This window comes from Cryptotermes secundus, unplaced genomic scaffold, assembly GCF_002891405.2.
Source record: "Cryptotermes secundus unplaced genomic scaffold, Csec_1.0 scaffold171, whole genome shotgun sequence".
NCBI classification, from domain to species: domain Eukaryota; kingdom Metazoa; phylum Arthropoda; class Insecta; order Blattodea; family Kalotermitidae; genus Cryptotermes; species Cryptotermes secundus.
In genome coordinates, this window is record NW_019726223.1 from 1,264,597 (window position 1) to 1,286,157 (window position 21,561).

General features: G+C 42.0%; 1 protein-coding gene across 4 annotated transcripts in view; it reads right to left on the bottom strand.

Moving 5' to 3' along the window:
- The window catches only part of LOC111863878, a 478,046-nt gene that overhangs the window by 17,269 nt on the left and 439,216 nt on the right, over window positions 1-21,561 (bottom strand). The gene's annotated exons all lie outside the window — the stretch shown is intronic.

Consider the following 21,561-nt stretch of genomic DNA (forward strand, 5'->3'; position numbering starts at 1 on the left):
GCGGCCGGGATGTGAAGTTGACCACTCACCTCCAGCTAGTTCCGAGGTCAAGAATATGTGGATGTATATATCAACTCCCCATACGCCTTCATGGCGTAGTGCTGAATTAGTTAAGACACAGGAACAACTTTACCTTTTATCTCGCTCTAGCTCCTATTCCACTGACGAGAGCACACTGGGGTTGTTATGGCAACTACTTTCAAACAAACTGGAGGATTTTCATCTGAGTACACAAAGAACTAATACAACTGGATGCAGGTAAGCCAATTGTTGAGGTATTGATTTTTTGGCAAAATTCAAAGTGACCACAACTTTGCTATTAATTGAATATCAAAGTTGTAATTTTATCTGAAAGTTACTCTAGAATAGAGTATTATTTGCTATGAATTTCAAAATTTTCGGAGCTTCTCCACCGGAGATATGAGATGATATAAATGGCCGATTTTGGGCCCAGTTTAAAGTTTGAAATCTCCTGGAAAAGTGTGAAAACTAGGTACGGGGTTCAAACAACGTGATTATATTCCCCATATAGGAAAAAAAAAAACAAAGGGTAGAAACCACAGATCTGATTCTTCCCCCTCCCACTGGTTTTTGAAGGTCAAAAATAGCGTTTTTCCCTTAATCAATAGGTAAGTTTCAAGCTTAATTACACTTAGATGAAGTGAATTGAGTAAAACCTTACAACGATACAATTTATAGTCCGCATCATGAGGGTTAAATTGGTTTCTTATTGGAGTCTCTACCTTCAATAGTTATCGAGATATGGGAGATAACGCAAACATCCATTTCAGCCGAAAACCCGTTTTTCGCATTATAAAAACTTCGCTATTAATTAAATATCAAAGTTGTAAATTTAACTCCAAGTTACTCTACTATAGAGCATTATTTTCTATAAATTTCAAAATTTTTGGAGCTCCCCCACAGGAGATATGAGATGTTAAATTGTCCGATTTTTGGGCCCAGAACAAAGTTTGGAAGCTCCTGGAGAATTTTGGAAAATAGGTACGGGGTTCAAAACTATGTGATTATATTCCTCATGTAGGTAAAAACAAAGGGTAGAAAGCACAGATCTGATACTTTCCCCCTTCCATTGGTTTCTGAAGGTCAAAAATAGCGTTTTCCCCAAAATGGATAGGTAAGTTTAAAGCTTAATTACACCTAGAGGAAGTGAGTTGAGTATAGCCTTATAATAAAATTAATTATAGTCCATATCATGAGGAACAAATTGGCTTTTCATTGGAGTCTCTAGCTTCAATAGCTATCGAGATATAGAAGATAAGGCAAACCTCCATTTGAGCCGAAAGCGCGTTTTTCGCATTATAAAAACGGCTGTACTGGGAGAACCGAGCGGATTACAATTTTTTAAAAATATTTTTGAAGTATGAAGATATGTAGAAATAAGTCTACAAAATATATATATATTTTTTTTAATGGTGAGCGACCTCTCTGGATGACTTCACATGGAATGACGCAAAAGAATACGCACGCAACAATGGAGTTACTTTTGGAAACTGGATGTTTTCGGTGTGGTCCATGCCAAGATGTTATGAGCAGGACAGTTTGAAGCAAAAAGTTCAGTTAAACTCTACAAGGGACGCTGAAAATAGATGGCGCTATAGTTGAGTTGAGTTCTGCAAGGGCGGCTGTGACAAGAGGACCTGCGCGCGTGAAAATGAAGAATCTCCACTATTAGAATCCGTTGTTAGAGAACGGCTGATGAAGATACAGCACTCTGGAAAAAGGCTTAGAGGGTGCTGTGGTGACTTGAAAAATGTGTAGATCAGCGATAGCGCTGTAATTACTTGTAGTTCCAAGTGGTGTGTATAAGTGGTCAATACATCTGTTCAAAAATCCATGCCACGTCTACAGCTACCCCTAAATCGTGACCATTGTATAATTTTGTCTGAAAAATGTAATTATCAACAGCTGTGATAGGGGTTATACATCCGTCATATTACCTCATGAGCCACTAAATAAATGAATGTCTTTGAGGTTGCAAGAAGATATACACCGACTACTTTTCATAAATCCACTTCCATCTTCACTGATATTAAGGATCTTAGATATGAATTTTACTTTGAAACAGAGTCAGAAATTTCTGAAATTCTAATTGAATACTCATAATTCAATCTCTACGAGAATATTTTGCCTGAGGGAATGACCTTTCACATAAATTGCAAAATTGCCAAGAATATTAAAACTCTTCCGTCAGATGGATCTTATATTCGTTACTTCAATGAATCGGCAAAAAGAGAGAGTGTTCAAAAATATCGCCATTACGGAGCTCGGAGTTATTCTGCTGTTATAAGTATTAGCATTTGTTTAAATCGCTCGAATTTCTTCCAGAAATACTAAGCTACTTACTTTCACTGAAGACAACTGAAAACAAAACACATATCCATTTTGTTCAACGGCCGATTTTCACTTGTCGGACTGCAAATTACCAACAAATTAAAGGTTTAATGTATTTCAGTTATTAGGAAATCTTCCATTTTAAACAAACTGCGGGTCTCTGACAGGGAAGGAGATATTGCTAGCGTATTATAAGACGGTTTTTCAGTGCTCTCCAAAACCGTAAAATTTAATTTACATGAAACAGTCTCTTATGTGCTAACAGAAGGACTGTCATGTACAGCCACAGCAAAAATGAAGGCTTATTTTAGTAATGGTGAGGCATAAAAAAATTAAAACGTTACGGATAATATAAGTTATGGATTTAACTGATAATTTTAAATGTATTACTTTCCACAGGAAGCCATGTACAAATAATTGAATAACTATAGAGTTATAATTTATTGATTTATGCATGAATAAAGAGTCAGCGATTTATAGATGTCGACTAATTCAAAATGTTAACACTGCACATATCTGACAAAACTGGAACATAATACAATGCATGAAACGAAATGAAATGATTTTAAATAATTTAAACAAAATGCAGATTAATTATTAAATCTTCTAAAACAGAAATATAAAACAGAATACATAAAAATTTTATTCTTTATTTTCTATACTCAGAAATATATTTCCTAAAAAATATTTAGGAATGTTAGTCCTATGGTGCAGTTTCCGTGTTGCCAACTGCAACACTCCTAGATACCGCTCTCACGGTTTGATGTGTCACACTGGCCACACTAGACGCAACTGTTTAACTTTTTATGATGCTCTCACAAGGAAAGGTACACGCATTTATCGACACAGTATTCTGAGGTTTTCGTGGAGGCGAGTGGTAACATTTAGTGGGCACGCGGTAGCGTAGTTGGTTGAGGCACTATGCTACAAGCCGGAAGGTCGCGAGTTTGAGTCCCGATGACGTGGATTTGTTTCAATTTGCCTAATCCTTCCAGCCGCACTATGGTCCTGGGGTCGACTCAGCCACTAAGAGAAATGAGTACCAGGAATCTTCCTAGGGGGTAAATGGCGGATGGTGTGTAAGGCTGACAAACTTACTGCCATCTGTGAGCCGATTTTCTAAAGAAAATGTTGTAGCCTCAACCCTTCAAAACCCTATGGGCCGTCACGGCCTCTTACAGGGATAGCTAGCTACTAGGCTTTAAGTCTTCTTAATTAGTAAGCTGAATCTAAGGGAAATGGGTTGCGAGGATAGGAGGTGGATGGAACTGGCTCAGGACCGTGTTCAGCGGCGGGCTTTGGTACTAGCGAACTAATGTTGAAACTTCGGTTTCTGCTACCAGAGAGTTAGTTAACTAGTAAAATAGATCTTAGGGAAATAGGTTGTGAGGATGGGAGGTGAAGGGACCTGGCTGAGAATCATGTCCAATTAATTCATTAATGGCTCTACAGCCCTTTGTTGGACTCTGACCTCTTCTTCAATTTCGTAATCTATTTTACACAGACTGTAGAACTCCTTGAACTAATGATCGGCCCGTCGCAAGGGATACTTATACACAGGACAACATAAACACAGAATAAACACACACAGATATCCATGCCTCGAGTGAGATTCGAACAAACGATCTCAGAGTTTGAGCGAGCGAAAACAGTTCATGCCTTAGATCGCACGGTAGCCATATTGAATCTTCAAGGTCTGCTATCAGAGAGTTAGTTAATTAGTAAGGTCTGTTTTAAGGAAAAAGGTTTCGAGGACGGGAGGTGGATAAAACTGTCCCATGATCGTGCCCAAAGTTAAAGAAAAAAAAGTAAAGTTATCCGTGTAACGCCGTGAAGGCCCATAGGTTTGTGAGACGTTGAGGGTCCCACATTATCTAGACAATTGGCTCAAAGCTGGCTGTAAGGTTGTCAGCCTTACGCGCCGGCCGCGCTTTACTCGCCAGGAAAATTATTTTTAATTCATTCCTGGTATTCATTTCTGTTAGAGATCGTGTCCAGTGGGCGGCTTTAATATTAGCGCTACTGAGTTTTCAGGTTTTGCCACCAGAGAGAGTCATATTCTGCCAAATTCATCTATGAGGACAATGGATTTCGCTGACACTAATTTGTTTCGTGTCCATGCTGCACTTAAGTCCATTTCGTCCGTGTATTTCCACAACAAATGCACCTACGTAAGGTCATTTCACACCGAGGTTCTTCCTTTATTATTGCTTAACGAACCCTCATTAGCCCCATCGCTGATGGCCAAGTAGACTTCAGGTCACACTACATGAAGTACTACCGTAGTGAATGAGTACGGTTCCGATCAATTTCTCGAAGTCGTTGTAGGAATTTGGACGGGTGGGCTAAGTCCGTTGTACTGCGGCCACTTCTGGCCTATTGTACCAGCCCCAGATGATAGTGAGGGTGATTGTGGAGCAATTGGTGGAATGAAGATTGGCAGGAGAAACGGAAGTACTCGGAGAAAAACCTGCCGCAGCGCCACTTTGTCCACCACAAACCCCACTTGACCAGACCCGGGATCGAACCCGGGCCGCCGCGGTGGGAAGCCAGCGACTAAGAGCTTTAGCTATGGCGCGGCCCTACGCCAACCTGCTTTATGTCATCACTGACTGACCTATTCTTGTTCTCTAAAAGAGAGGAAAACTGGAATAATATTGTGGCATGTAATGTAGTTGCTAGGAAACGAAACCAAAATAATCAACTATGCAACCGCCATTCCTCTGCAAACAACGGCTGTTGCTAGACAATGGCTCATTAACGATCATGTGGTCTCCCCAACAAACAAGAACGCAGAAATTGCACTGCAACAGAGAAAAGGTGTTTTCTATTCTCAAGAGACTGAGAGAACCCCATTTCAGATCCACTACTTCTCAGGAAATCTGGTAGCGCCGGGAATCGAACCTGGGACCTCTTAGTCTGTAGCTAGGAACTCTGACCACTAGACCACATAGGTGCACCATATAATGCGTATATACTAATATTTAGTGGACTCGTCCAAATCCAACCCTGAGAAAGGTCACGCCTAAAACTACGACAGTACATCGTGGGAGGGAGGGTGATGTAAGAAGTCCCTGTTACAAACCATATACACCTACAATCCTTACCGCAGTTAGTGGCCTTGACCAAATTAATTGCGCATTCTGCCGAAAAGGACCAGGTCTAAAAGCACGGATAGTACGTCATGGTAGGGACGTAGACGCATGGCAAATGTTATAGCCAGGGCCCGGATTTTGATGACCTGAAAATATTTAAAAAATGACCTATAAAATAACCAAAAAATCCAGAAAAATGACCTAAAGGAGAAAAGAGAGAACACTTCGCTTCCATATTATTCACATTTCAGAAAACGCATGAAGAAAATTTCCCTAAAATGACCAAAAATGACAAGAAATGCCCTTAAAGGTCCAAAAATTTACCAAAAAATTACCCCCAACTGAAAAAATGACCTTAAACCTAAAAATGGCAAACAATTACAAAAAGTTACCTATAATATTAGTTTCTGTAACCAGCAGCTCATATCCGAGACTTATATATTTAAGAGCATCGCATAGGTTACAAGGAAAAAAATGACATGTCATCAAAATCCGGGCCCTAGTTATAACCCATACACACCATTGTGCATTCTGTTGCAAACGGCCAGGACTAAAAGCACGGAGGGTACTTTATAACCTGAAGCTTTTCTGAATCACTGAATATCGGAAATACGCTACCTGATGAAGCAAGCAGTAATCACCGCCTCTTTCATGTCGAGTTCGAAGTTCTGCAAGACGACAGAATCGAATTCTCATCAGGAGTTCTCAGAAAACACTTTAATGCGGGTTTGTTTTATATTGCACAACAGCCATTTCATTCTTCGGCGCCCGTATCTTCCAATAAATTGTGGGCGAGATGAATTAATGAATTGGGTCGAACCACGTCACTTCCGGATATATCACACCCCTTCCCAAGGTTCGCTGCTCTCCGATTCTCACGTCTCGTGTCTACTCGCACATCAGTTCCCCGAGGAAGGGCCATATAAATCATCTTCCACATTTAAAGGTTCCCTAATAACAGAAGCTGCCAAGCAGAAGCTTGGCGGAGACGTATTTGAAAACAAAAGAGTCCTACCAAGAATCAGTTATAAAAAAAAAGATTTACCACAGTTAAATTTAAAACAAAACATTTATTTAAAATTGGCACTCATCACTCACGGAGCTGACTCCTTGAGAATCCGCCAATTGTGAAACTACTCAAGAACTTCTCAGCATTTTATGGAACCCAAAGGTTCATTAAGGTGTTCACAAGAGCCCTCCACTGGTCCCTATCCTAAGCGAGATCAGTCCAATCCATACTATCCCATTATATCTCTCTAAGATCCATTTTAATATTGCCCACTCACCTACGTCTTGGTCTTCCTAGTGGTCTCTTTCCTTCTGGATTCCCCGCCAATACCCTATATGCATTCCTCTTCTCCCCCATTAATGCTATATGTCCTGCCCATCTCATATTCCTTGGCTTGATCATTCTAACTATACTTGGAAAAACTCTCACATTTATAAATAAAACAAAATTAACGTAGCATGGATTTGTAAATACAAATATTTACAGCAGTGAAATTTACAATCAAAGATTCAGTAATCAAATTTATATAAAATAAAGCAATATCTACCGTTGTCACCTGTAAACATTTGTAGTAGTCGAATTTACAAACAAGGCAATATTTACAGCAACCAGATTTGTAAAGCAAACTCAGTTCTTCAGTGTGTTATTGACAGGAAGTCACACTCAAAGTCTGCCACTCGAGTACTAAGCAAATAATTTGTCGTGGCCTCATCCAGAATCTAATCGAGAAGCAGCTGTGCATAGGTCGCGTGCAAGACACAGCTATCTCTTCTCATGCAAAGCATTTTCAACTGTCCATTTTCTTGATTCTACTTACATCCAAATATTTGCCTAAGTATTTTAGTTTCAAACCTTTAAAATGTGTATTCCAATCTCTGTGTAAGAGATCACACTCCATAAGAATTCTGTGGAATATAGACCCGTTGTTAAGCGGAGACTCTGTAAGCAACGACCGTTTCTGGGCAACGGCTCAGTAAACACGTTCCCTCTGCAACGTATACGCACGCAAAAATTTATGTACTGTTGGAAACGCGGTGTTTCTACGTGGTCCTTGCTGAGATGTTATAAGCAAGGGAGAAAGTAAGTTGTTAGGCAGGCCTGTGTGGAGGTGGGTTCGAATACCTCCACCGCGACCCTGTGAGTCGCAGGAGGCGACGAAATGGGAAGTCTCAAGTTTGAGAGAGCAATATATGGTCTCGAGTACCAAGGGACTCGGACTCGAGAAAGACTGCGCTGGCAAGGTCCAGCAGCATATACAATAGACAGACTAGTCCTTTCGTCAGAGAGGGCGCCCACAAAAAACAACACCGTAACTGTCAAACAATAATAGAGATCATCGGGTACCACAGGCAGCCTCGCTGGCTGAACGGGGCTGATAGCGAACACCAGTACCGGCAGGGTATGGAGACTGGTAGAATATCAAAGGGGGACGTACAATAGACTATTAGTCGCGGTGCATGGGGAAACCCACCCCTCCAATTATAATAATATGCCAAGAGAGACTGGCCGAATGACCGTCGGTCGTAAAATGAGACTCAGACTCAGTTGTTAGGTAGTTCTGTCTGTACGGGAGACTGTGAAGAAAAGAGTTAGTTGCGAGAGTGCTCAGTTGAGAGGCAATTCTGCACTGGAGTCTGTGAAAATATAACATGAGCTTGTGACGCTGAAGAATTTCTACTGTTAGAAGCCGTTACGAGGGAACGGCTGGTGAAGAAACAGCAGGCTGGAAGAGACTTAGCGTGTACTGTGGTCATTTGTGAATTGCGGGGATTAGCGGTGACGCTGTAATTATTTGTACTGATCAGTCATGTGTACAAGTGTTCAATAAATCCATTCACCAATCCAGACCTCCTCTATAGTCACTCATACACGTGACAATATAGACCACCTGGTACCGGGCGGGTTGCCATAGCGGTAACGTTCGGTTCTAGTCTCAGCCTTGAAACAGGCTATCCCGTCTAAGAATTTTATGGTTTTCCTCAGTCATCCCAGGCAAATACCGTGAAAGTACCTTCACTTGGCCATGACGACTTTCTTCCAAATTATTTTAAATTCGTAATTTGCGCATTGTCCTACCGTTCTTTGTTATACAGAGTGTTAAAGGAAGGGTTGCAGGCTTTGAAGTTGTTTAGTATTCACCCACCTGTCAAGATGTCCAGAAGCCAATGCTTGTTGGGATATGGACGACGTCGGGTTGATCTCTGCAACAGATGATCTGTGTGTGGTTCTCATGCATGTCAACAAGACTTTCAGCTTTGTTGTTCATACGTGCCGACTCTGCCGAAAATTCCTACTTTCACTCGAATCTCCTGCAGGCATTCTGCACTCGTTGCTGTGATACCTCTTGCAGTCATTGATCGGCGCTCAATACACCAAATTCTTTAGGTGTCTCCACAGTAAAAAATCTAGGGGACTAAGGTCAGCGGATCGTGCAGGCCAGTTGATAGGGTCTCCGCGTCCTGTCCACTGTTCTCTGAACAGGGGCAGTTTGACAATGCGGAGGAAATGACGTAGTGCCCCATCACGCATGTACCACACGCGTTGTCGTTGATGAAGAGGCGCATGTTCCAAGAGTACTGCTGAATCATTCGCCAAAATACGATGGTACACTGCACCTGTTTGTTTGTTTGTTTGTTTGTTTGTTAGGTAAGATAATTGATCATAAAGAGATGATCACTTTAAATGCCCACCCAGACATTGACTCACTCGTATCTCAGCAGGCACTGATTTCTGCACATATTTTTACTGGAAATTCCTGCTCGTCTAAAGCCTCTAACGCTTTTTTTAACACCCTGTAGTGTCACGTGTTTCAGTGACTGTCGACGAGGTTTTGGATTGGTTATTGGATTTATTGACAACTTAACACACAACTCGCAAATACACCTAATTATAGCGCCATCGCCGATCTCGACACTTCATAAACCACTAACACACAAGTTTCTGTTACTATACGTTGCCTGGCAACGGCATTTAACAATGGCTATTCTTCTGCTTCCGTGCTCAAGTCCTCTCAATGGCGGCTCCCTTTAAAATGAGCACTCCTGCAACTGACTTCTAAACGCGTCTTGGTTAGAACATCTCGTTTCGAACAGCACAGAAAACGCCGTTCCTCCTTTGCTCTTCAATTGTTTAGACGAGAGCATGTTTGTTTGAGAAGCCGTTACCCAGCAACGACTCTAGTTTGTTTATTAAGAATCTGCTGCCTAGCAACAGACGCTGCTCCGTAGTTTGTTTCGCGGCCGTTGCCTACAAACAAATGTAATTTCAGAGCCGTTTGCTAGCAACGGCTGTTTTTCTAGATCCACGGTTCTTGCTGTAAAAAGATATACGCCACAATATATTCTATCCGCTGAAAGCGTCGTTAAATAACCTCAAAAAGATAAACCACAGGATAATAAAATATTGTTTATGCAGGTCTACGAATGTATCTTGATGTTTAGAATTTCAGAAAGCAAAACCGATGGCGTTTTATTTTTTTCTTGAACTGAGGAATCGTAAAGAATCTTGAGAGTAACGTGGAAAGTTAATTGTTTCAAAGCACAACTCTCTATTCGAATCACATCAAAGTTTTGTCCACAGAAGAGGCAGTTGTTGTCCTAACAACTGCAGCTGCATAGGTTTCACTATTTCAGAGACAGGGCTTTAATCAAGCGAATGTGATGGCACCTATTGTAGTGGTAGATAACACAGCAACATCAGTTGCTAGTTCATTTGCTAACCCGTCACTCATGGTCATCCATGTCCCACTGCTTATTCGGCATTTAGAAAACACTAAAAGTTTAATGGACTTCATAAATTTCAATGGTACCGCCCGTAGAAAGATAACTCCTTCCCCTGTTTCCTCACACTGGGACATAGCTTGGTTACGCTTCTGCTGTGTAATTGCTGTCAGTATAGAGGCCTTATAGCGTTGGATAATAGGATGATTAATGAAAATGGAGCAGTTAGTGGAATAATAATTGACACAGGAAACTTTAGTAGCCGCAGAGAAATTGCCCCAGTGAGAAATTGTAGTGAAGGCAACTAAAACTTGTAAGATTTGAGGCTTTCACGGCGGTGACTATGAAGAAAGCAGTCTTCTGGGATTTGGCACCGTGTATTTGTGGTGTTAACCGGTGCCAAATCCCAGAAGACTGCTTTCTTCAACTAAAACTTGCTTTAATAATTTGAAATAGTCTTACATTTCGCTTTAATAATAATAATAATAATAATAATAATAATAATAATAATATAACATGTTAGTAACTAGACACGTATTTTTTGATTGGTAAAAACACTTAAAAATCGTAACTACAAGTAATTACAACACTCTAACCAATTCGCGTACTATTTTCCTGACCACAGCATACGCTAAGTCTTTCATGTCTTCACTAGCCGTTGCCTTGTAACGGATACCAACAGTGTCTGCTTACTTTCCAATCATCTGGTGACTGTCTAACAACTAACAAAATTGTAGACTCTCAAATCAAGACTGTCTCATGATCGCAATTGCTAGCCATGTCTGTCTACACACTCGATCTCAAGGGCAATTAGCAACCTTCACGTTAGGACAGATGATCAGTGGGATAGTCAGTCGTGGTGCGAAGCCCCATCTGGGGCCCAACACGACAACTTTGTTGCTACCAGACAGTCGCAACAGGAATATTAGAGGCCTGTATAGAGGAATAAATGACTTTAAGAGGGGTTACCGACCTTACCTAGAAGTAACTTAGTGAAGGATGAGAATGGTGATCTGTTTGCAGATTCCCACAACATTTTGAATAGGTGGAGGAACTACTTCTCTCTGTTATTGAATGTGCATAGGGTCAGTGCTGTTAGGCAGACAGAAATCGATACAGCTGAGCCGTTAGTACCTGGTCCTAGCCCTTTTGATGTTGAAATTTCTATTGCAAAATTGAAAAGGTATAAATCACCAGGTAGTGATCAAATTCCGGTAGAACTGATTCAAACAGGAGGCGAAATATTAAGTTCTAAGTTCCATAAGCTAATTAATTTTATTTGCAATAAGGAACAATTTCATGATCAGTGGAAGGAGTCTATTATTGTATTTGTTCTCAAAAAGGGTGATAAAACTGACTGTAGTAATTATCGGGTGATATCAGTGCTATCAACGTCATACAAAATGTTATCCAATATTCTTCTCTCAAGGTTAAGTACAAACATAGATTAGTTAAGCACAGGGACAAATTTACCCCTTTTACATTTCGTGGTGTCTAATAAATAGAGAATATGGATGCTATATAACTTCGAAATTGAGAGCGTTGTTAAATAATGAACTAAAAAAATGAAGATTGAACGATTACATGAGGAGTCTGAGGAATACAACAGGAAACAAAATTTTATTTCGCGAATAAGAATAGTCTCACAATAAGCTTGTGAAATGAGAGTTGCAATTTGTACCCTTGTTTAGAATCTGTTCTTAGCTCATTTTCCGAACACAAACGCCACGTTGCTACAAACAGCTGCGCTCTGCATATATATATTCTACATTTCTCACGCGAGAGACAGAAGAAGAATTGCCTACCCACTTGATGCTGTTTATCAAAAAGGGTACGATCCAACAACCACTGAAAAAATCACAGTAGCGCTTCGCTGCCTACTGTAAAGAAACACTGAATTCCATTGTTACTTCGTTATAACATGGTGGATCTGCGTGTGACTAGAAGTCTGGAAATATAATTAATTACCTTGCGAAGTCCCAAACTAAATCGAACATGAGTTATTATTTCGGCTGGGTGGAGGTGGGATAAAACAGCAGCAGGCTTCCCAGATAATGGTCTGCCTGTTCAACCGAGATGATAATAGGAAAACGCTGTCAACATAAACACATTTGTGGATCATCTGATCAACGAATTAAGTTTGTAGCTAGGGGTATATCGATATATCGATTCAAATAAACTTAGAAATTTGTGACGGATGTTTGAATAGCCTGGTCTGAACGTTACTGATGTTACAGTGATACTGTTCTACAAGAGAAGATAAACTATTTCTCACGCTCCTAACTGCAAAATGGCACCCGATAAATTGTTAAATGATAGAAACAAGGAAACATGAAGCTGGAATTGGGCATTTCGTGTTACGTCATGCCCGAAAAACTACGTAAATTCATGGAGTACGTCTTTGTTCTTAAGTTGAAATACTTACTGATCGAGAACGTCCCCATTTTTATAGAACTTAAAGATTGAAGGGCAGCATCTTCTGAGATATGACGCAATGGAACTCGCAAGTTCACAGTTCCTTCGAAATGGTGTCTCCATGTTATCCTCCTGTCGAAAGTGGCACCACGATACGTTGCACTATTTTGGAATGGAATGCCTCGCCCGTTTAGCTGTAGTGCTTCGTCAGGGACTCTAAGTCTTCTGATGAAATAGATCGCCTGAGTTTTCCTTTCGAAATCAAAGTCAGAGCTACTTTACGACTGGCGGTTTTCCGCCAACCAGCTCGTCTTGGCGTAAAGCCCCTTGAGACTCATGACCAGATTTTTTTTTTCAACTGAACCATTAAGGTCCTTATGTAACATCCTCTCTGTCGAGAATACGGGTTTGTCTCTTATGAATATGCTTGGCTTTCTGAAGTGCATTTATCGCACATACTCGTACAGCATGTTATAGAAAATTCTTCCTTTTGCACTATATATAAGTCCTCCCTCAGTCCAGGCTTTGCAAATCGAATTAGGCCTATATTACATATCTTATGCTACAACAACAGATTAGCCACTTGAACGGTCGTAAGCTTGACCACAGTCAAGTTTAAGCCTCATATTTTACATATCTGGCTCTGCCTTGTCCTATACAGCGAACATGTTCATTATCATGATTTTGTATGACTTCTGCTTGTTGTCTACATAATTTTACTATATAATCGTATACATAGGGAAGGTTGAAATCCTTGTGCAAATCGCGGACAAGGCCAACAGCAATTTAAACGACCGATCGAAATTATTCAGCATAGACAGCCGGAGCCACAGGCTTGGTGCAAATATAGTTGCTAGCCGGTAATGACGTAAGAGGAAGAGAGCATTGTTGGAATCCGTTACCAGGCAACGCCTGAAGACACTGTAGACTGTGAAAACTTGTTTTTATTGCTAGTGGGGTGAGCCTAAGTCCCTTGTACTGCGGCCACTTCTGGCCTATTGTACCAGCCCCAGATGATAGGTGAGAGTGATTGTGGAGAAATTGGTGGAATGAAGAATGACAGGGGAAACTGAAGTACTCGGAGAAATTCTGCCCCAGCGCCACTTTGTCCACCACAAATCCCACTTGATCAGACCCGGGATCGAACCCGGGCCGCCGTGGTGGGAAGCCAGCGACTAACCGCTTGAGCTAAGGCGCGGCCTCTGTGAAAACTTAAGGTGTGTTGATATGGATAGTTTTTCTTGTTTAGGTAAGTGAAACTCGTGCCCAAAATTTGTCCTCAACTTTCATTTACACTTAGTATTTTGGACTCGAAACTGCATACGGTTATATATTCTAGTTACCTAGTGCTGACTCGGCAATTTTTGTTATTAAACTGAGGTTAGGTCATATATTGTAACGCGTATTAAACATTTTGAAAATATAATATAAGCATTAGAACACTTAAATTTTTTTTTATCTGAAACTGTTTGAAGTTCAAATGCAATTAACTGAAATGAGGAGGAATGGGGGGCCCTTTGAGTGTGCATTATATTGTTAGAGTGGGGCGGGGGGGTCCGCTTCCTTTAAACACTTGAGAACCATTTTACAGATGAATATTAGGATATTAGGGAGACATAGTATTTCGGCAAAATGTCTTGCCTCCTAAGACATCCTCTCTACAGCTCTCTTATCGTGTCCTCAGCTGCTTGTGACAGCGAAGTATCGAGTTGCTAGGCAACACATCTGATGCGAATACAATAATCGCCTTAGAAGCTACATCTTAATCAGCAGTCCCACCACAACAGAGAACCGACGTCTTTAAACACAGTCACCGGGTATTATGTCACTCGGTTGGAAGGTTCAGTACAGTACGTCACAAACATAATTACCACAGTCACGGACTGTGATTCACGTTCTTTCCCGAAACAGTTCCATTTCTCTTTCCGAGTATTATGTAAATCGATTAGCCACCGGCTTGGCAGACATTCAGTTGTTGAGTTTTCATTGTTCAAATTTTCCGTATGTGTAGGGACGAGCATGTTGGCGTAGCGGCAACGCTCCAGACTGTACTTATAAGGTGATCCGTTCGAATCTCGGCCGAAATGCCGCTTATCCTGACTAAGGTCTAACGTGATTTTCCTCAGTATCGCCTGGCCAGTGAAGGGATATTATCTCAGTTATGCTACGACTTTTTCCACCCAAATCATGTCCAATTTATCATTTTTCGATCAAGCCTTTATTCGATATAGTATCAGGAATTAATTACATATACATGGCCCTATACATGGGCCATTCTCAAGAGATTTGGTCGATTCCACTAATATAAGAATGGTATGATGTGTACGGTTTATACACTCCCGTGTGATGTGGAAATGAGAATGCATAACCGTCAGTTAGTGACGCCAACAGTTGCGTCATCATTACAAAGTTACTAGACTTTGTATATATTTATGCCCCTATGGGAAATTCAGATATACTTGGGCAGTAACATTCTTCCACAAATTTACCTTCACAACGCATAGCGTTCCCTAATTCAGAGGTGGTAAAGCTATCCCTGTAACACGCCGTGGAGGCCCATAGCATTAGGAGACGTCGAGACCACCAAATTTTCTAGACAGTCGGTTCACAGATGGAAGTGAGGTTGTCAGCCTTACGCTCCAACCGGCCGCCCTTTACCCCCAAGAAGATTCCTGATACCCATTCCTGTTAGAGGCTGAGTCGACCTCAGGGTAATAAGGATTAGGTCGATTGAAAAATCGAATGACCTCATTGGGAATCGAACCCGCATAATGCGCTATCACGTGCCCCCTCCCTGGTTCAGAAAAGAGATGGATTCTAAAAGAGTGCATGTTAGAATACGCCATCTTACCTACCTTCAGAATGAAGAAGCAACCACGTCCCAGCTGCTTTTCCTACTTCTCATGCGCAAACAAGAGGCCATGTCTAAGAACGCGGCTTGTAGGCTTATTTGGAGTTGAATGATCATAACGTGACATAGAGACACAACCACAAGTCAATAATCATTGAAGTCATATTATCATCAGCCATTCTGTAAGTATCGTTTGTGCAGCAAGGAGAGTACATTGCAAGACACACTCCACTCCCAAACTTAATACCGCTTAATACAACTGGCATGGTTTTCTGTTACGAAATGGGCTGCTGGAAATAGTTCACGCAGTTTCCGCCAGACGGCACTCAGTAAAACAGAAATATTTATACGAAGTAGAGACAAGTACCGATCAGGTTGGCGTATCCTAACTGGACGGGCTGGGTTCGATTCTTTCAGTTCTCCTTCTATTATTTTTTTTTCTTTCGTTTCTTCTCTTCCCCTTCTTACAGCTTACGATGTATCACTATAACAACTGAGCACTAAACTCGAGGTATCTTCTCGTTAACGCAGGAAATAATTATGATTCACTTGGCTGCCATGTGACCATGACATCGCAGGGGGAAGGGGGCAAGCCAACTATCAGTCACAGGAATTGAAAAAATAAAATATCAACAAAAAAGGCAATAAACAAAATATCAATTAAAGAATTAAAATTATTAAAAAATCTTCTATCACCAACACTTCTAAGGCGATCAGTAGAGTTAAAAGGTTTAAATACACTGTAACGTTGACGCCCAAAGCGTTTCTAGGCAACGACTCGATAAACACGTTCCCGTGAATACGCAACAATGGAAACTGTTCACTGTGGGCTATGCTACAACTAATTGCTATGTGACGCAATACTGTTGAGAACGGAGGAGAGTGTTCTCTATGCTGTCCGCGCCGCGACCGTTGCCGAGCTATACACGTTACAATACGCTTTTAAGCTAATTCTCTGGATCACCCTCCCCCCACCCCCACCATTTTGTAAATAATAATGTCAGCACCCATGCATGTGACGAGGGAAAAATTTTAAATCTGAATATCGAAGGATTATATAAAACAAAATAATAATTAATTTTAATACATGATAATGATAATAACGAATAGAGCTACGTTCTAGTACCCCACTCATTCTTCTGACAAGTTCTACATCTGTTTACTAGCTCCTCTAAAATATCTGTCTATTTATGTGTCTTTCCTTTTTTATCCCATTTTGTTGTAAAATAACCTCACAAGATGCTGCAGCCATGTCTTCACACAACATAAATGCAACGAGCTGAGATTTCTTTCTAGGGCCATCTTACAAACAACATACCGCCTGAGCATCCCATTTTAATATATTTATGCTAATTTACATAGTAAAACTTGGCAAAACACAGACGAAGTTAAAAATTAAATAAAAAAGTGGAAACTCAAAAGAAATTACAGAAAAGAAGGCGAAGACATGAAATGAAAAGACTGGTGTAAGTTGCTAGAAGTTGCTGCAGAATATATACATATAACATGTATTATCCTGAATAAGTGCTGCAAGTGGATCTATGTAGGAGGCCGTGCGATAGCAGCGCTTTGCTCTCCTTCTCGGAGCTTCCCGGAACTGCGAGTCGCATCATTTGATGGCTTATGTTTGAAGAGCCGACCGCCGCAGTAATTTGTACCAGTGCGGGTCAGTACATTACTGGAATCTCTAGCAGCGTTCCGCAGCATTACGATTCCTGCCAGTTCGCTGGATATATGCAAAACAGCTTAACCAAATTGCTAGTGCTTTTGGATCAGTGTATCGCGCCTTTCAACGGCGCTTCTACACAAACCCAGTGCGCGCACTCAGGCTGACTACAGGGACAACAATCGTCTTGTACTCGAGAGATGTCGAATTCGAATCTCGGGAGGGGACACCAACTATCCTGTCTTCTTGGTTTTCTTCAGTCCCTTCAGGCAAATTCCGAGATAGTAAATCAGATTAGGTCACGACTGCTTCTTTTCACATCCTTCCCCATTAAATATTCACTGTAATTTTAATATTCAACAATATACAGACTGTTTTATTGGCCGTGTCGTTAAATATGAAGCGATTAAAACTTTAAAAGCAAGGATAAATCTTAGAACAGTTGAAGAAAGTCGTCTTCTGGGATCTGGCGCTGTGTATTCTTGGTTTTAACCGACGTTTCGGGGGAACATATGGCCTCCATCTTCAGGGTAGTTGAATTGCGTTGCGAATACAGAGAGCAGTAGCTGCAATGATTGGGAAGTGAAAAGCGCTAGTTTATGTATGAAGTAGGCAGGGGGGTTTGGGAGAGGGGACCAATGGGAAGAGTGAACAGCGATTAAGGCCATATATGGTCTGGGGGGCGAAAGGGGGGGATACCGGCCAGTGAATCCAGGCAACTTGGAGGTCAATGGCACGGAGGTGGCGGTTAATCAAGAAGAACCTGTTGGCTGGGGACAGGCTACTGACGTCAATGACATGAAGAAGAACTGGGGTGGCTTTGTGGAGTTCCTTTGAGGGAAGAGATGAGAGGTTCTTCTTCATGTCATTGGCGTCAGTAGCTTGTCCCCAGTTCATGTCATTGACGTCAATAGCCTGTCCCCAGCCAACCGGTTCTTCTTGTTTAACCGCCACCTCCGTGCCATTGACCTCCATGTTCCTGGATTCACTGGCCGGTATCCCCCCCTTTCGCCCCCCAGACCATGTATGGCCTTAATCGCTGTTCAATCTTCCCATTGGTCCCCTCTCCCAAACCCCCCTGCCTACTTCATACATAAACTAGCGCTTTTCACTTCCCAATCATTGCAGCTACTGCTCTCTGTATTCGCAACGCAATTCAACTGCCCTTAAGATGGAGGCCATATGTTCCTCCGAAACGTCGGTTAAAACCAAGAATACACGGCGCCAAATCCCAGAAGACGACCCTTCGTCATAGTCATCGCCGTGAAAACCTCAAAATTTACATACTTAGAACAGTTCTTTCCAAATTGACCTCTTTTGCTTCATTTAAACGGTAAAACTGGTTTTAAAATTGGAAATGCATTGCTATTATTTCCATCCGAACTCCATAAAAGAAATGATTGAAGCCCTAAACTATAATCCGGAAGGTCGCGGGTTCGATTCCCAATGAGATCATTCCATTTTTATGTAACTAATCCTTCCAGCCGTAGTACGGCCCTGGGGTTGACTCAGCCTCTGACAGAAATGAGTACCAGGACTCTTCCTGCGAGTAAAGGGAGGCCGGTGCGTAAGGCTGACAACCTCACCGCCATAAATGAGCCGATTGTTTAGAAAATGTGGGAGCCTCGACGTCTCACAACTCTATTGGCCTCCACGGCCCGTTACAGGCTTAGCTTTACCTTTTATCCTTAAAAGAAATGAATTACCTGTTGAATTCCTACGATTGATCAAAGGTACGTGTATCTCTTTACGAGATATGGTTCTGATGATGGCGTATAACACTCAGAATTGCTGAATTTTTTGACATTGTCTCTCGACCCGTGTTCTAAAAACACGAGACACAACTATTTGGAAACTGCACGTTACCGCCCTCAAATGAGAGGGAAGATAGCTATTCCGTTGGATCCATTAGAAAGGGCTAATCCCAATCACTGCACAACTTGTGCCAGTAAACTACGGCTTTATTGACACGAGGCCAGGCTTTGTCAGTGGGAGATAACAGGGAAAATTTCGGACAATTGACAAAGTTCAATGACCCAATAATTCCGAGTGTTTCTTTAGTGTTCAGTGAGGTAAAACTGTCCCTGAGCTTAATTAATTAAGCAGTACGCCATGAAGACGTATGGAGAAGTGGATGTATAGATCCATTTTTCTTGATCTCAACACTAGATGGAGGTGAGTGGTGAGCTTCACGTGCCGGCCGCTTCACCCCCAGGGAAAGAGTCCCCGGTATCCATTGGATAGGGAAATACGTGGACTCCAGGGCCAGTCTGGAAGACGCGGAAAAGAGAAAAATCTTGACCAAACAGAGACTCGAACTCTGTCTCCTCGGTTTTCCAGCCCGTAGGCAGTCGCTATACCGACTGAGCTATCCACGCTCCTATTCAGTGTTCAGTAAGAAGTGCGTAAGTCAAAGGAATAACCGAAAACGAGTAAATCAATAAAGGAATAAACACAGAAAAGAAGAAATAATTGAAAAAAGAGGCAATGAAAGAAGAAAACCAACAATTACTATTTTCTGGGACTTGTCGCCATCAAACAAAACAAAAAACAAACTCCGTAGCCTGCAGTCCGCAAGCGAACTATACAGACCGAGCTACCGCCGCTGGTCGGCGTAGTTTAGTGCTAACTTTTACGGATAGAGAGTGTCGCATGGTCAGCGCAACGAATCCCCACGGCCGTTAATTTAGGTTTTCTAGACCGGAGCCGCTATTTCCTTTAAATAGCTCCTCAGTCATCATCACGAGGCTCAGTGGACCCCGCTCCAGACCCACTACTTCTCAAAAAATCTGGTAGCGCCGGGAATCGAACCCGGATCTCTGGATCTGTCGCCAGAAACGCTGACCACTAGACCACAGAGGCGGTTGCGGGACTTGTCGCCATGCAGCCATTAAAGTACACCGAAGTTTTGGAGGAACCTCTCGCATCCACACTTGAGGTCGAAAGGAGGAATGAGAGAAAAGGTAAGTAGAAAAAGATCAGCTTGATATACATTCAACCGTGAAGATGGATTGAGTACACTCATGTGAAACACCAATGAACCTGTATACGGGTCTACACGGCTTCACGTTCCTGCAGATGGTACTCTTCATAGTCACCGCTGTGGGAACCTCTAATCCAGCACAAGTTGTTTTTTTTTATTGCTAGTGGGGTGGGACTAAGTCCGTTGTACTGCGGCCACTTCTGGCCTATTGTACCAGCCCCAGATGATAGGTGAGGGTGATTGTGGAGCTATTGGTGGAATGAAGATTGGCAGGGGAAACCTAAGTACTCGGAGAAAACCTGCCTTGTCCACCACAAATCCCACTTGACCAGACCCGGGATCGAACCCGGGCCGCCGCGGTGGGAAGCCAGCGACTAACCGCTTGAGCTATGGCGCGGGCCTCTTAGCACAAGATGTTGCTCGCCGCCATGTATAAACCTATCGTTCAAGTGAAACAACATCTGTATCCTTCAATGAAGTTTCACAGCATCGCGCCTTGCAACATACCGCCAGCTGTGTACACGAATTCCTTAAATCTTCCTAATGGCGCCCCCTGGAGGGTGTTTCGTGTGCTTACTGATGCTATGCATCTTACAAAACACATTAATGATATAGCGCTTGGAGGTGTGTTTCAACGCAACCTGTAGCATCAAGATGGCGGATTTAAATTCTCCTAGCACATTACCCTACACCCTTTCCAACTGCCAAAAAAGAGTAGGGTCGTGCGTATATGTATATTTAACATTTTTCTTCAGTTTTCTCGTAAGTCAGGTCTTCACTCGCGAGACACACTTTGCTTGGAAGATTTGAGGTTCTTACAGCGCTGGTTATGAGGAGTTCTGTCTTCTGGGATATGACGCCATGTAGCCCGCTGGAAGTCAACTGACATCTTCCTCGGAAACACTGGTGGGCTTTCAGCGGGCTACATGGCGTCATATTCTGGAACACAGAACTGTTAATTTTGCTTGTAATTCTTGTAACGGTGCTCTTAATAGCACAGATTATGTAGCTCACATTGGTATGATGCTTAGTGAATGCTATGTTGGAGAGAAAGTGGAAGGAAGATGTTGTGGCCTATTTAAATGTCTTCTTCTTTCTTTATTCCTGTTGCTCTCATTTGGAGCATGGGGTATTCGTGAAACGCTTCGTTTCTCTTTAGTTTCTTAATCTTAGACAGTAGGTAGGACTCCTTGGACGGGGTATCAGTTCGTCGCAAAGCCGCTACCTAACACAAACACAAAATAAACGCACACAGACATCCATGTCTTGAGTGGGATTCGAACCTATGATACTAGTGTTCGAGAGAGCGAAGACATCAATGTTCTATATTTGAATTCGCCTGGATTACCTGAGTAAAATCCCGAGAACGCCAGTATACTGTGTCCAAGTTGAAAATCAATTCGTGTACATCGCAAATATGGGTCTAGAACGTTACGGCTGTGCTAATCTTTTCGGTGTGCATTTCTCTCCT